The sequence below is a fragment of the Drosophila gunungcola genome, unplaced genomic scaffold, assembly GCF_025200985.1.
Source record: "Drosophila gunungcola strain Sukarami unplaced genomic scaffold, Dgunungcola_SK_2 000019F, whole genome shotgun sequence".
In the NCBI taxonomy this organism is placed as follows: Eukaryota; Metazoa; Arthropoda; class Insecta; order Diptera; family Drosophilidae; genus Drosophila; species Drosophila gunungcola.
The window spans coordinates 500,521-515,740 of NW_026453201.1; the positions used below are offsets into that span (position 1 = coordinate 500,521).

Sequence of the window (15,220 nt, forward strand, 5' to 3'; positions counted from 1 at the left end):
AATCAACTTTTAAGGATTGATCTAATTCAGAGTTTTTTTTTCTGGTTTTTGTTAATTTCTGAGCAGTTTGAAAACAAATTCAAAATTTTTCAGCAAATGGTTTTCGCAGTGATATTCCGGTTATTTTTAAATGCGCTGATCATATTAGCTCCTTGGTCTTTTACGACTACTGCACCGTCATGGTCTGTGTTGCAGTTAAGTGTACTTAGTTCGTCCAAAACTCGTTACTTTATGTTTGCGACTATAATATAAAAAAAAGCTTTAATTTTTATTTGATGTTTAACCAAGAAGCATAAATTCCAGTCGCTGATATGTCCATCGACTGACATTACAGCAATTAATGTCAGTTTTCGTCTTAAAAAATAATGGATCGTAATTGATATGTATGATATTTTTAAAAAATTATGGGTCCACAAGTCAGAGGTTACTCCATATCAAGTCACATCAAGGCATTTCTTTTCATATATCTGGGTGATATTTCGCGACTATGTCGTCGGGTTCGGTATAATTTCATTAATATTAATTTTTGGTCCATATCGAGCTCCATTGACCTTAATTTAATTTAAAAATTTCAAAGCTGGGTGCCGAATAAGGAACTTATTAAATAAACAGACGTTAATTTTTTGTTAAAGTAAATAATAATCGTCAAACAACTTGTTATCAAAAGTTTTTGGAGTTCGATTGGATCTTTCCTAACGGCCATCTTGATGGATGACAATTTTCATCCTTTATTATAACTACTTTTCCCTTTTCTTTATTGGGCATATTCTTTTTCTATTTATCAAGGCATTTCTTTTCATATATCTGGGTGATATTTCGCGACTATGTCGGCGGGTTCGGTATAATTTCATTAATATTAATTTTTGGTCCATATCGAGCTCCATTGACCTTAATTTAATTTAAAAATTTCAAAGCTGGGTGCCGAATTAGGAACTTATTAAATAAACAGACGTTAATTTTTTGTTAAAGTAAATAATAATCGTCAAACAACTTGTTATCAAAAGTTTTTGGAGTTCGATTGGATCTTTCCTAACGGCCATCTTGATGGATGACAATTTTCATCCTTTATTATAAATACTTTTCCCTTTTCTTTATTGGGCATATTCCTTTTCTATTTATACCTCTATTGTGGGGTATGAAAGAAGTCTTTTTTCATTTTATTATTATTCTTAATAATAATTATTATTCTTAAGTTTGTAACGCACTGAAGGAGACATATCCGAAGAGTCGATCTAGTTATGTCCGTCTGTCCATCGGTCCCTCCATCCGTCCATCCATCTGACAGTCCGTCTGTCCGTCGGTCCACCCGTCTGTCCGACCGTCCGTCTGCCCATCTGTTCGTCTGTCCGTCCGTCCGTATTTACGCAAACTAGTCTCTTATCTGCACGAAAAGTTCTAAAAAGTTGTCTAACTGTTGCAGGAGTATATAAGTCGGAACAAGCCGGGCAATATCATAAAGCTCCCATAGGAACAATCGGAAAAAAATATAATTTTTCTGTTTTTTTTTTTAGTTTTTCGAGATATAACAATGGTTTATCAGTATCATTATTAGTTTATTAAAATCGGACGATTAAAAAGCTCCATGCAAGAAATCGATATATAAAAACATTAATGAAAAAAATGTTAGTTTCTCTATTTTTCAATTTATTTTTTTTATTTTTGGATTTAGAAATAACTTAAAAATTTAGAATTTCGATGTTAATTTAATTCAAAACGATACCATATAGCTGCCATAAGAACGATCAGCGAGGTTAAAGTTCGACATTTATAAACTGTGCCCGTATAGTTATTTTAGTTTTGATTCAGCCGGCTTTCCCTTTCACATAAGAACTTTATTGCTGTTTAAAGACATCCAGTTTTCTTTTATGTTTATGCTGTCGTTCTGTACTTTTAATTTTTTTCCCTGCTTGTGGATAAAGGAATCTTTTTTAACTCTAAAAGAGCAGCTTTGTTGGCTTGTTTTTCCGCTGTCAAGACCTTATCAAGAAATACTTGACTTCCACACAATTTGTTGCCATTCTTCAGTATATTTTAATCGTCCGATTTTAATAAACTAATAATGATACTGAAATAATAAACAATTGTTACGTCTCGAAAAACTAAAAAAAAAACAGAAAAATTATATTATTCTCTCCGAAACATTTCTTGAGTCCAAATTGGATGCAGTCGACGCTAAATTCAAGGACTTTGTGCTTAGATGGGTACCCGCCATCCGCAGAATGATTTACGGTGTAGTAATTCTTTTTGGCATTGTTTAGGTACTTCGACACTGCTCGGAAATCATCTTCGGTTTTGGTTTGAAGTTTGGTTTCGCTCATATTCCCTTTCGTAAACGGAATAACATGAAAGTTATCCTTCCCGACAAGCTCAACTATTTTATTGACTAGGACTTTGGAGATCTTCTCCCGGATAAAGATAGGTGGGGGCTTAAGTTTCTTTGGGGCTAATTCTTCGTACTCTGTTTCAGGCTCCGCCAGAATGGAAAATCTATTTTCATTTAATGGCCCGAGATTTTCAGGGCCTTTGTTGGTACGGTTTATTTTGGGCATATTGCCGTCAGATTTTTTTGGGGGAGTTAGCTTGCGCTTGGAAATATTAATATAGCGATCCATGCCTGTCTGCATGGCCGAACCCGCTTGCGGAATTGTAATTTTTTCTACCGTAACTTTGTTTTTGCCGTTTGACCCGATTTTTGCACTTGGTTGTGTTGTTGCTTTACCCGCTGCAGAAGAAGAGAGTGGAGTCGTTATTGCATTGTTGGCGACAGAGACCGTTGTAGTTGACGTAGTAGTTGCTGTTGTTGTTGCACTAGGTGGCAGAAGCTCGGTTGGAGTTTTGCATTGCTCACTCCATGGTGTTTGTGCGGTGAAAAGCAGGGCGGGAGAGCAAGAACTAGCTCTCTGGTTTTCGGCGGTCAGTAAACTTGCACTTTCTTGCACTTTCGGCTCTAGAGTATTACTCGTGAACAAGAAATAAGCATTGTTTCCGGCCAAAGAGAGACGACGTTTGTCTTGCTCTCTCTGAATTTTTTCACGGGCTTCGTCTTGTTGTTTTTGGCGTTGAGTGCGCTGATCCACGTTCTTACTCAATTATTGATAGAGCGTAATATTTATTAATTAATTAACTAAAACTTTAGTTTACGATATGCGAATTAGCATCGCGAATCGCAAAACCTCGCGTTTATAATTTTTTCCGAACGTTTTCGACTTTGTGGCTTATTGTTTTTCCGGAGCGTTAAGAAAACACGTCTACACGCGACCGAAGTTGACTTGAATGTATATATGGGATAGGCTTGCTTTTGAAATTTAAGCCGTAATTCTGAAATATTTAACTATTACTGCGTTTAACGTATTTTATAATCGTTAAAAAAGTTGGACTATTCAGAAGTTGTTTCATAAAATCACCAAGTATTCTATTAGGTATTCTATTAGGGTTAATAATAAAATTCACGTTTACACCTCATAACGAGACTTATATGCATATTCTGCTCAGCTGTCTTTCTTAATGTTCGACAGGCCCTTAACAGGGTTTGGCACGAAGGTCTCTTTTACAAACCTCTTTTGCCTGAGGGACTATAGAAGTTAATCGTGTCATTCTTGGATAAAAGGGAATTTGGTGTCGACATCTGTGGACATTGTTCTAAACTACGCCCAATTCGTGCTGGCGTCCCGCAAGAAAGCGTCCTTAGGCCGGTCCTGTATACAGTTTATACGTCGGATCTTCTAAACCAAGTTGCACGCGGTGCACTCCTGGCCACTTATGCAGAAGACACTGCATTTGGAAGTACCCCATCGTCTGCCTCCTGGCGTGTCCAGAACATTGGACTGAACGTCGACAAAACGCAGCACGCCACGTTACGCCAAAGTTACAAAGACAATTTGTAGCTTTTCAAATCGATACAGAGATCGGATGCTGGATCACGCGAACAGTCTGGCTAGACGTCTTGCTACACCATTGGGTCGACGACGTCTCCGCAGACGGCACCCAGCGGACATGTGGATTATTGGCCGTGATAGACACGGGCGCCTCTTATAAAAACACAAGGATACTGACAAGCTTTTTACTGCCCTGCACTTAATACCCAAATATTTGGGATCTTTGAACACTCCTACGCATACACGAAAACAAGGACCATCCTTGTGTGGCGTGTAAAATAAAATAATTGCCAAAAACAAAATTAGTTTTCGGCAGAAATATAAAATAATATTTTTTTGATCCGTGTTAAATGTAAGTAGTATATTTGTTGAAGAAAATTAAAAGAGTGCAAGCTTATAAAATTTTGTCAGTGTCTTTCGAATATTCTTTCAAGGAGCTTAAATTTTAGTTCCGTGGTTAGAGCAGTGTCATTAGAGTCAATATTAAAGTTCGATTTCAAGTGATCTAGGTGTGAATGGATCAAGGGATATTTTTCCCCTTTTAACTCATTTGAAGCAGTTTTAATTTTTTGTAACACTTCCGAAATTCATTAAAAACTTGTAAGACATAATCCGTTTAGACTATGGTTCTTAGTTTATTTCCTTAAGAGTTCGAGTTATTTTTTTCCAGTTCTTGGATATCGAGATAACGTGTGGTATACCATATTTCACCTGGTTTAGCAATCAACTTTTAAGGATTGATCTAATTCAGAGTTTTTTTTTCTGGTTTTTGTTAATTTCTGAGCAGTTTGAAAAACAAATTCAAAATTTTTCAGCAAATGGTTTTCGCAGTGATATTCCGGTTATTTTTAAATGCGCTGATCATATTAGCTCCTTGGTCTTTTACGACTACTGCACCGTCATGGTCTGTGTTGCAGTTAAGTGTACGTAGTTCGTCCAAAACTCGTTACTTTATGTTTGCGACTATAATATAAAAAAAAGCTTTAATTTTTATTTGATGTTTAACCAAGAAGCATAAATTCCAGTCGCTGATATGTCCATCGACTGACATTACAGCAATTAATGTCAGTTTTCGTCTTAAAAAATAATGGATCGTAATTGATATGTATGATATTTTTAAAAAATTATGGGTCCACAAGTCAGAGGTTATTCCATATCAAGTCACATCAAGGCATTTCTTTTCATATATCTGGGTGATAATTCGGGACTATGTCGTCGGGTTCGGTATAATTTCATTAATATTAATTTTTGGTCCATATCGAGCTCCATTGACCTTAATTTAATTTAAAAATTTCAAAGCTGGGTGCCGAATAAGGAACTTATTAAATAAACAGACGTTAATTTTTTGTTAAAGTAAATAATAATCGTCAAACAACTTGTTATCAAAAGTTTTTGGAGTTCGATTGGATCTTTCCTAACGGCCATCTTGATGGATGACAATTTTCATCCTTTATTATAACTACTTTTCCCTTTTCTTTATTGGGCATATTCTTTTTCTATTTATCAAGGCATTTCTTTTCATATATCTGGGTGATATTTCGCGACTATGTCGGCGGGTTCGGTATAATTTCATTAATATTAATTTTTGGTCCATATCGAGCTCCATTGACCTTAATTTAATTTAAAAATTTCAAAGCTGGGTGCCGAATTAGGAACTTATTAAATAAACAGACGTTAATTTTTTGTTAAAGTAAATAATAATCGTCAAACAACTTGTTATCAAAAGTTTTTGGAGTTCGATTGGATCTTTCCTAACGGCCATCTTGATGGATGACAATTTTCATCCTTTATTATAAATACTTTTCCCTTTTCTTTATTGGGCATATTCCTTTTCTATTTATACCTCTATTGTGGGGTATGAAAGAAGTCTTTTTTCATTTTATTATTATTCTTAATAATAATTATTATTCTTAAGTTTGTAACGCACTGAAGGAGACATATCCGAAGAGTCGATCTAGTTATGTCCGTCTGTCCATCGGTCCCTCCATCCGTCCATCCATCTGACAGTCCGTCTGTCCGTCGGTCCACCCGTCTGTCCGACCGTCCGTCTGCCCATCTGTTCGTCTGTCCGTCCGTCCGTATTTACGCAAACTAGTCTCTGATCTGCACGAAAAGTTCCAAAGAGTTGTCTAACTGTTGCAGGAGTATATAAGTCGGAACAAGCCGGGCAATATCATGTGCTCCCATAGGAACAATCGGAAAAAATATAATTTTTCTGTTTTTTTTTTAATTTTTCGAGACATAACAATGGTTTATTATTTCAGTATCATTATTAATTTATTAATATCGGACGATTAAAAAGCTCCATGCAAGAAATCGATATATAAAAACATTAATGAAAAAAAATGTTAGTTTCTCTATTTTTCAATTTATTTTTTTTTCTCTTGGATTAAGAAATAACTTAAAAATTTAGAATTTCGATGTTAATTTAATTTAAAACGATACCATATAGCTGCCATAAGAACGATCAGCGAGGTTAAAGTTCGACATTTATAAACTGTGCCCGTATAGTTATTTTAGTTTTGATTCAGCCGGCTTTCCCTTTCACATAAGAACTTTATTGCTGTTTAAAGACATCCAGTTTTCTTTTATGTTTATGCTGTCGTTCTGTACTTTTAATTTTTTTCCCTGCTTGTGGATAAAGGAATCTTTTTTAACTCTAAAAGAGCAGCTTTGTTGGCTTGTTTTTCCGCTGTCAAGACCTTATCAAGAAATACTTGACTTCCACACAATTTGTTGCCATTCTTCAGTATATTTTAATCGTCCGATTTTAATAAACTAATAATGATACTGAAATAATAAACCATTGTTACGTCTCGAAAAACTAAAAAAAAAACAGAAAAATTATATTATTCTCTCCGAAACATTTCTTGAGTCCAAATTGGATGCAGTCGACGCTAAATTCAAGGACTTTGTGCTTAGATGGGTACCCGCCATCCGCAGAATGATTTACGGAATAAGAAAAGAGCTTCACTGGCAGATCAAAATCAGTTTCATAGATATTAATCAAAGCATTATTATCCAACTGAGGACTTAAGGAAACAAAAGCCTTCACTTGCTGCCAGTGTATATTAACTGTAACCAATGGGAAAGTGATGCTGGAAATTTATACGAGGTATTAAACAATATTTGAAATGCATTGGTCAAAGGAGATTGTTACGCAAGGCTGGGAGAAGCTTATCTTTACGGCTTTGAGCCACATTTAGTGCTAAGCTCCCTTAATGATGTACGTTACAGTTGAGGCAAAGTGACAGACGCCAATGGCCGGCACCTTATGGATTTGAGGTGTTTGGCTTCACGGTAATCAATAGAAGGTAGCCAAGCGATCCTTTGGGCGATGATACTTTTATGAGAGGAGAAGCACGGTTCGCCATCGACCTGTGTTTGGCACGCGGTAAATGGATAGAAACCATCAAGTCTTCTTTCCATTTTATTAATATTCTTAATTATAATTATTATTCTTAAGTTTGCAACGCACTGAAGGAGACATATCCGAAGAGTCGATCTAGTTATGTCCGTCTGTCCATCGGTCCCTCCATCCGTCCATCCATCTGACAGTCCGTCTGTCCGTCGGTCCACCCGTGTGTCCGACCGTCCGTCTGCCCATCTGTTCGTCTGTCCGTCCGTCCGTATTTACGCAAAGTAGTCTGCACGAAAAGTTCTAAAAAGTTGTCTAACTGTTGCAGGAGTATATAAGTCGGAACAAGCCGGGCAATATCTTAAAGCTCCCATAGGAACAATCGGAAAAAAAAAATAATTTTTCTGTTTTTTTTTTTAGTTTTTCGAGACATAACAATGGTTTATCAGTATCATTATTAGTTTATTAAAATCGGACGATTAAAAAGCTCCATGCAAGAAATCGATATATAAAAACATTAATGAAAAAAATGTTAGTTTCTCTATTTTTCAATTTATTTTTTTTTCTCTTGGATTTAGAATTAACTTAAAAATTTAGAATTTTGATTTTAAGTTTATTCAAAACGATACCATATAGCTGCCATAAGAACGATCGAATATTTGAGCTTTAAAATATCGTAAATCAGAGTTTAAATGTTTTCAAGAATATTTCATTTTTGAAAGAGCTGCAAGGGTATATATACTTCGGTTTGCTGAAGCTTGCTTCCTTTCTTGTATAACTTTATTTTTTAAAAGGAGGGAGATGTAGTATGCATATGCCGTACCTACGTAAACACAAAGTCCCGGCCGCTAATCTCAAAATGTACATATTTCAAAGAAAATTTAATTTTTTTAATATCGGCAAGGTATTAAAACTTCGGCTTGCCGAAGCTTGTATCTTTTCTTGATTGTATTGATTTACTCTGAAGATGAGCTGCACACAGATTTAGTTTTGGAATCGCATGACTTATTGACGGCTTACTTGACATTACGCTGTCTGAACTCCTTCTTCCATAAGTGTGTACCGTTACGCTATTCGTCTAACTTCAATGAACCTTCATAGCTTAATAAAAAGTATTCACGTCTAAAAAATGTTTAGTCCAGATTATATAATAAATATAAAGCGTGTGACATTGTCATGTTGTGTTGAAGAGTGTGGTTGAGCTTTCGTCGGCTACGTGGAAAGTGTTTTTTTATTAAGACACCAGCACTTTAAAAAACTGCAATCTACGGCCAAACATCGACGCGGTGCTCACTGATTGCAGGAAACACGGACAATCCGCAGTGGACCTTTGGACAACGCTGGAATCACGACTTGGTTTTCTGGAAAGGTAACCACTTTTTGCACTCATTTTTTCGGCGAAAGTGGAAAGCCGAGAAAAGCCAGAAAAGCGCAGACGGGTGAAAACCGGCGTGGGAAACAGAATACAACACTAGAGGTGGTAACCAACAGCTGATCGAAGCCGGAGTGAGTGTCAATTACTCAACCCAGAGCTTGTAACAAACTAGATAGCAGCCACAGCTAAAGGGCGCCAGTTTTCTTTGTCATACAAAATTAGAGCATACGACTAGGCGTGTATAGGCGTGTAGATAAAGGGCGGCATCAGTCTGGTCCTGACAGGATACCATCAGAATTTATGAAGTACGCTGCCTTGTCACTGCATTTAACCAGTTCTTGATGTCTGAAAAAGTATAATATGTCCCATTTTTAAGAAAGGCGATCCGAAAGTGACATCTTACTACAAAGGCAAATCCTTTCAGAATGTGTTAGTTAAAGTCTTCTCTGCTCTACTGCTTGATCGGCTGAAAAACTGGTTAAGAGACTACGATATTTTAACAGAGTTCCAAGCCGGTTTCATTTCATTTCATTTGCATTTAACTCCATAGACAGATGAACCCTAATATACAAGCTAAGCAATATTGGTGTATCTATTTCTAGAATAAGAGGGTGCGCAATTAAGGCGCTTTTGTACGCAGATGATATAGTTATCCTTGCCGATTCACCCGCCGAACTGCAAACAATTATAAATGCTCTACACAAGTACTGCCTGTTGTGGGTACTGCAAGTAAATACTGAGAAGTCGAAAGTTCTAATTTTTAAAAAGGCTAGCACAATTCGAAAAATGTAGATTAGGACCCACTGAGCTTGAAATTGTGAAGTCCTATAACCACCATTTACAGGAGAAACTCAGTGACGCAAAACTGGCCATAAATTGCACATGGTAATTACTATTGGGTAAAAAAGACGTTCCAATCTTGAGTGCAGTAATGCGGTTAGACCTTTGTTACGTGGCGCAGGTCTGGGGCATCTCCCCTATGAAGAAGTCGAAAGCCTGTTAAGATTAAAAAAGATTTTTCGCCTGCCCAGATTTACCCCGAATAGGATGCTATACCTCGAATCTGGCCACTCGCCGCTCCATATTTTTACAGCTGATATGCACTTTAGGTATATTCAAAAGGTCGTAAGCATGCCCGAACATAGACTGCCATATATTCCAGCCAACTATTTGCTGCAGGAATGAAAGCAATGGGTCGTTGAATGGTATACGCTGGCAGAGACCCACGGTGAGAGACTTCAGTTGGGTGACCCTTCACAGTGGCCGCAATGGTCGGAAAGAATACTCTTAAAAATGGTCGAAACCTACAGGACTTAATTTAAAACGGAATCAAGGAGAAGTGCGCCTCGTATGATTATAGGTATCTTGAATAATATCTGGGCGCTTGTAATTATTTTATCGACGCTCTCTGTGAAGAAGATTCGCACAATTTTCATGACCAGAGGAGAAATTCTCCCATTAAGCTTTATTCTCCTACTCCTTTTCTTTTTTGTAAAAATATATGTAAATCACTTTAATTGTAAATTTGTAATGCCGTTTCCTCAATGTATTTTTTTTTATAAATAAAGACTACACTACTACTACTAAAAGGCAAAAAGGTTAGTGACAGTGACACATACATTGCATATATAATAAGTTGCCCGCGGCGAGTGTTTTTTAAATTTTTTTTATAATAATTAATTATTTTTTTCGTCGTTGTTTTTGATTCGAAAACTTATTTATTATTTTTTGTCGTCATCGTTAGGGTTACAATTATTTTTTTTATTCGATTTTTTTTTTAATTTAAATTTAAATTTATTTTTTTTTATTTTAAATTTAATTTAAATTAAAAAAAAAGAAAATGGAATCAATGCATTCGATCGATGGATATTAAAATCGATCTTAGGGTACCATACTGATCAATCTGTGAACGTGGATGACTGGAGAATTCCAAATAACCTACCATTAGCAGCCACCAAGAAAAGATATGTTGATTGGAGCAGAATCGTTTTTCGAATTGTTAGCTGTTGGCCAAATTAAACAAGGTCCTGATTATCCCAATCTGCAGAGGACCCTTCTAGGTTGGTTGTTTCTGGAAGACACAAGGCATGTGCTTCCCAAAGTGTTGTGAATTGTTTCAGTTTCAGTGAAGAGCCTTTAGTATCGAACGATACCATCTCCTAAGAAAATATTTTCACCTGAGCATTACCGAAAAACATCTTAGGTGTTGCCATCAGGTCGGGTTAAAGTAAGGCTGCCGTTTAAATCTGATCCAAATGGGTTGGGCAATTAATTTGAAGTTGCAAAACGGTGGCTTGTCTCAAGACCCTGAGTTCAAAAAAATGTACTTAGAATTTATGGAAGAGTACCAATCCTTAGGTCTTATGTCTCCCACAGATAACAAAACTCCTTTTACTCCGCACTATGCCATACCTTATCAATGTGTTCTTAGGCCCCAGAGTACGTCGACCAAACTGAGGGTCGTTTTTAACGCGCCGTGTAAAGCGTTATCTCAGGTTTGACCTGACTGCCGATGTATAGAAAATGTATCGCCAAGTGATCAATAGTGTGGAGAAGAGAACCCTCTGAATTCTTGAAATTGTTTAAGCTCTAAATGTCTTTGCCGACGCATCCATGAGGGCTGATGGAGCTCGCGGAGAGTTTTTAAATTATCGTTCTTGACTTCAAAGTCTAACGTAGCGCCGCTCAAGACTAAAACGCTCCCTTCTCGCAGATCTCTGTCACAGAATCAAGCCCCTATTGAAGGTCCCTACCGAACGAATTGTTTATTGATTTTGAAGTTACGCTTTATTGGATCCGATCTCATCTATCGTCGTTGTCGTCATTCGTCTTGAACAGGGTAGCAGAGATTCAAGAGTGGTCAGGTGAAGCTACTTGGCGGCATGTCCCAACCAAACAGAACCCGGCAGATTTTATATCAAGAGGTTGTGACGTTGACGAAATCGTACAGTCAATCTGGTTCACTTCGCCCATTTGCAATTTTTGTGGTCCAGTTTGTACGTCATTGAAAATTCGTGGAAGGCCTTCGTATAAGTCTTACATTGCCCTGTTTGTCCAAAGCGGATCATCTAGAAACTGTTTCAGATTTAGCCACAGACTCGTTTTTATTGGCTTTTCATAGGTTTGTTGGGCGCCGAGGATGTCCCCAAGTCGTTCATTGCGACAACGCGACGAACTTTGTCGGAGTGTGTCGCCACTTCCATGCCCTTCGCGTCAAGATGCGGATGTAAATTTGCGTTCACACCGACTCGGGCACCGCACATGGGAGGACTCTGGGAGGCAGGTGTCAAAACTGCCAAGCACCTTCTCCTACGATCGGTGGGCAGCGCGCTCTTAAACGCTGAAGAGCTGGGGACAGTCCTGGTCGGGATAGAGTCCAGGCCCCTCGGAGCAATGGGCATCGACCCAAGCCGGGCAAGGTGCCAAGGTGCCGGGCACCTTCTGATAGGTGGGCCGTTACTGGCAGCCCCAACACTCAGGACCCTGGACCAGGCGGGTCTCAGTTGCTTGCGGCGATGGCGACCTCTCTCGTCAGCCGGGCATATGTTTTGGCGGCGATGGTCCCGGGAGTATGTGATGTGTCTTCAAGAATCGGGGCAAGTGGCACCAGGAGCAGCCCAACATCAAGGAAGGGCATCTAGTCGGCGTGGCACCTCAACAGTGCACAGTGGTCGCTCCCATAGACCATAAATAATAAATTTCAATTTTTTTGTATGGCAAACCAGTTTTTGCAGGAAATCTAACCAGACATTCTAAAAACAGAACGCAAAGCTTGATCACGTGTTCAATTTTGCAGCGCAGCTGCGTTATGTGACAATAAAAGTGAATTTTAAAGTCGTCAGACGGTCGCAAAAATTCACAAAGTTCAAGATATTTACATTAATGAATGGTTTTTGTTACATTTGTGTACGTTTGCACGCCTATATATTTTTAATTTATGGTGCGCAGAAAATAGAACTAACTCTGTAAAATTGAAGAAAATTATCGATATTAAATGCAAGACCAGTTTAAATACCACGGTTAGACTCCCGAGTTACGCCAACTAAAAAAACATTTTGAGTATGTCGGATCATTAGTTTTGTTTTCGTGGTATTACGCTATTAAAATGAGAATTAACATGAAATGCTGACTTACTTGGAATAACACTTTTACTTAGAATTTGTTATGAATGTTGCTTGTTGCTTTTTACTCCTCCCTTCGCATTCCTTTCTTAATATGAGTTTCTGTGTGTAAGTGTTGCGTTGAGCACCAGTAGGAAAAAACACGCTTCCAGGATGCGTTCTTTTACGCTTCCTTTGCATGCGAAAAACGCATTCCAGATCCCTGAAAGCTCCCTTTCCTTTTTGTTCGAGACGGGACAAAAAGTAAGCCTTCTTTTAAAACCGATCTAAGAACGAGTCTTAATGCGTTCCATTGGAAGGTAGTTTCAACTTCGGAAACGCTCGGGTTTCCCTTCCATGTGTACTTTACGAAGGAAGCATTCTACAGCGCACTGTTAGAATGAACTTAGAAACGTTCCTCGGGAACCTTCCTGGATAGCTTCCAAAGCAAGCATTGTGTAACACATCTACAGAATTAATATTGATTCCTTCCACAAGAACACATTTAGAATGATTCCAAAACATGCCTTTTAATAGTCTTACCCAAGAATGCAAATATTATCGTTCCCAAAAAAGCTATTGGGAACCGTTTCTTTTGTCAATTCCAATTTTTATTTATTTAATTTTTTTTTAATATTAACATGCTTTAAAACTTATTGTATTACTCCTGGCCGTTTTCGTCCTCTCTCATCTTTTTGGCCATACTTTTACCCTTATAAGTTTTATTTTTGGCCCTAGTGAAGGCCAGTCGAAGGTCTTTAAAATGGTCTGTAAAGCGGTAACCGTCTCTTCTTTGTGACTCTGAAAATATAATAATGGAAAATGTAATATAAAATATAATAATGAGAAGGAAATATGTAATTTTATTAAAATACGATTGTAAGTTTGTAAAACACTTACCGAATAATGTTTCATTTAAATGAATGTAGGACGCAAAACCTTCCCTGTCCCTAGTACCGTCATAATTAAGCTCCATTATCAAACTTGGACTTAATATCCTACTGAAGATCTAGATTTTCCGAATTCAAAAATTTTTAAAAACACATCAAGTTGATCTCTAGTAACATTATTATTATGGTACCATTCTAATAATTTTTCAAGGAGATTCATAGGTATCATATGTGTTTATTTTGTAAAATATCTTTTTTCAATTAAATTATTAAATTTTTTAATTATGTAATGTCTAATTATTTAAATTTATGTTTATTTTTCTTACATTTTTGTTCACATAATTTGTGTTCTTAGGTCCACCCTAAAAAACACTACTTGTATGTAGATGTAAGTCCACACTAGGTAGAAGTAAAAGGAAGAGAGAAAAAAGTGAGCACACAAATAAACGAAACGAGTTCACAAAACAACAAATTTAAATTTATGAAATATATATAAATTACCTTTTGTTTTGAAATAGTTTTTCTGGAATTAAACGAAAATAATATTTAAAACGCATTAATTAAATTAAAACTCAAGTCTTATTGCAGTGTACGCTCAAAAAAATATTTCTTTTTATTTGTTTGATTAACAGAAGCACACAGTTTTAGGAACAATTTGTTTACATTTGTTTTGACCGTACACTGTTTTTAAGACTGTTAATAAGTGTTTATAAATTTAATATTTTTTTTGGCACAGGTACACATCACTTATTGTTTTAATTAATCCATTGTTTGGTTCATGTTATTTTATTAACAGTATTGGAACTCCTATTTAGTTTGTTTATATCAACATATGTACTTACTTGAAAATTAAAACCGCATAGAATATATTAATTTCACAAATCACAGGGGCACCAGCTATTTCAAATGAAAATCAAAATGCAAGTGGCGAGAAATGCAAAAGAAACGAAAAAGACCGCGCGCATTCTTGCATTTTCCCTTTTTTTCTTGTCGTTTGCTTTTTAGAGTACCGTTTTGTTCGGTTACTCCTTGTGAATACAGTGGCGGAGGAAACTATAGCGCCGGCAATGTAAAATAATAATTTAAAACAAAATCACGCTTTAAAAAAAATCATGTAATCGTGTATATATTATTACCTAAAATTAAAATATATAAAAAACTGATTCAAATTAATAATTTTCTAATACAATATAAAATATATTAAATATTATTATTAATAAAATTAAATATTAATATTTTTTACAGAATTAATTTTAGGAAAACTTTAACAAGTCATATACCCCAAACATAACAAAGCATTCAGATATTGTTTTTAAAGATAAAAAGTGAATACATTTAGGCCGCTGCTGTTCATTAAGAAAAATAGATTAAATTGGTTTCCCATTTGTTTGTCCATTCCGAAACAAGACTTCTTTTTGCGTTCTTTCGTAAGCGAGGTTTTCGGTGAAAAACACGATCTCAAAAATATTGGACGATCGGCATCGTTCGGGTTTCAGTTTTTTTTTTACATTGCAAAAGAAGGCTTTTTATGCATTGTAGTGGAAGGGACGATTTCACAAAAACTCTTTAGAATGCATAAAAAATGCTTCTTTATAGCTTCTTACATTCTTTTTCGCTTGCAA

At 36.5% G+C, this 15,220-nt stretch overlaps 1 protein-coding gene and 1 long non-coding RNA gene across 22 annotated transcripts in view; one reads left to right on the forward strand and one right to left on the reverse strand.

The window, feature by feature from the left end:
- Nucleotides 1–15,220, forward strand: part of LOC128263826 (uncharacterized) — a 457,572-nt gene that overhangs the window by 226,559 nt on the left and 215,793 nt on the right. The gene's annotated exons all lie outside the window — the stretch shown is intronic.
- LOC128263831 (uncharacterized) lies at nucleotides 13,374–14,684 on the reverse strand. Its single transcript, XR_008268531.1, has 5 exons — nucleotides 14,441–14,684; nucleotides 14,100–14,121; nucleotides 13,925–13,997; nucleotides 13,609–13,717; nucleotides 13,374–13,509 (listed from the first exon to the last, which is right to left on the reverse strand). It is a non-coding gene; the product is annotated as an uncharacterized LOC128263831 (long non-coding RNA).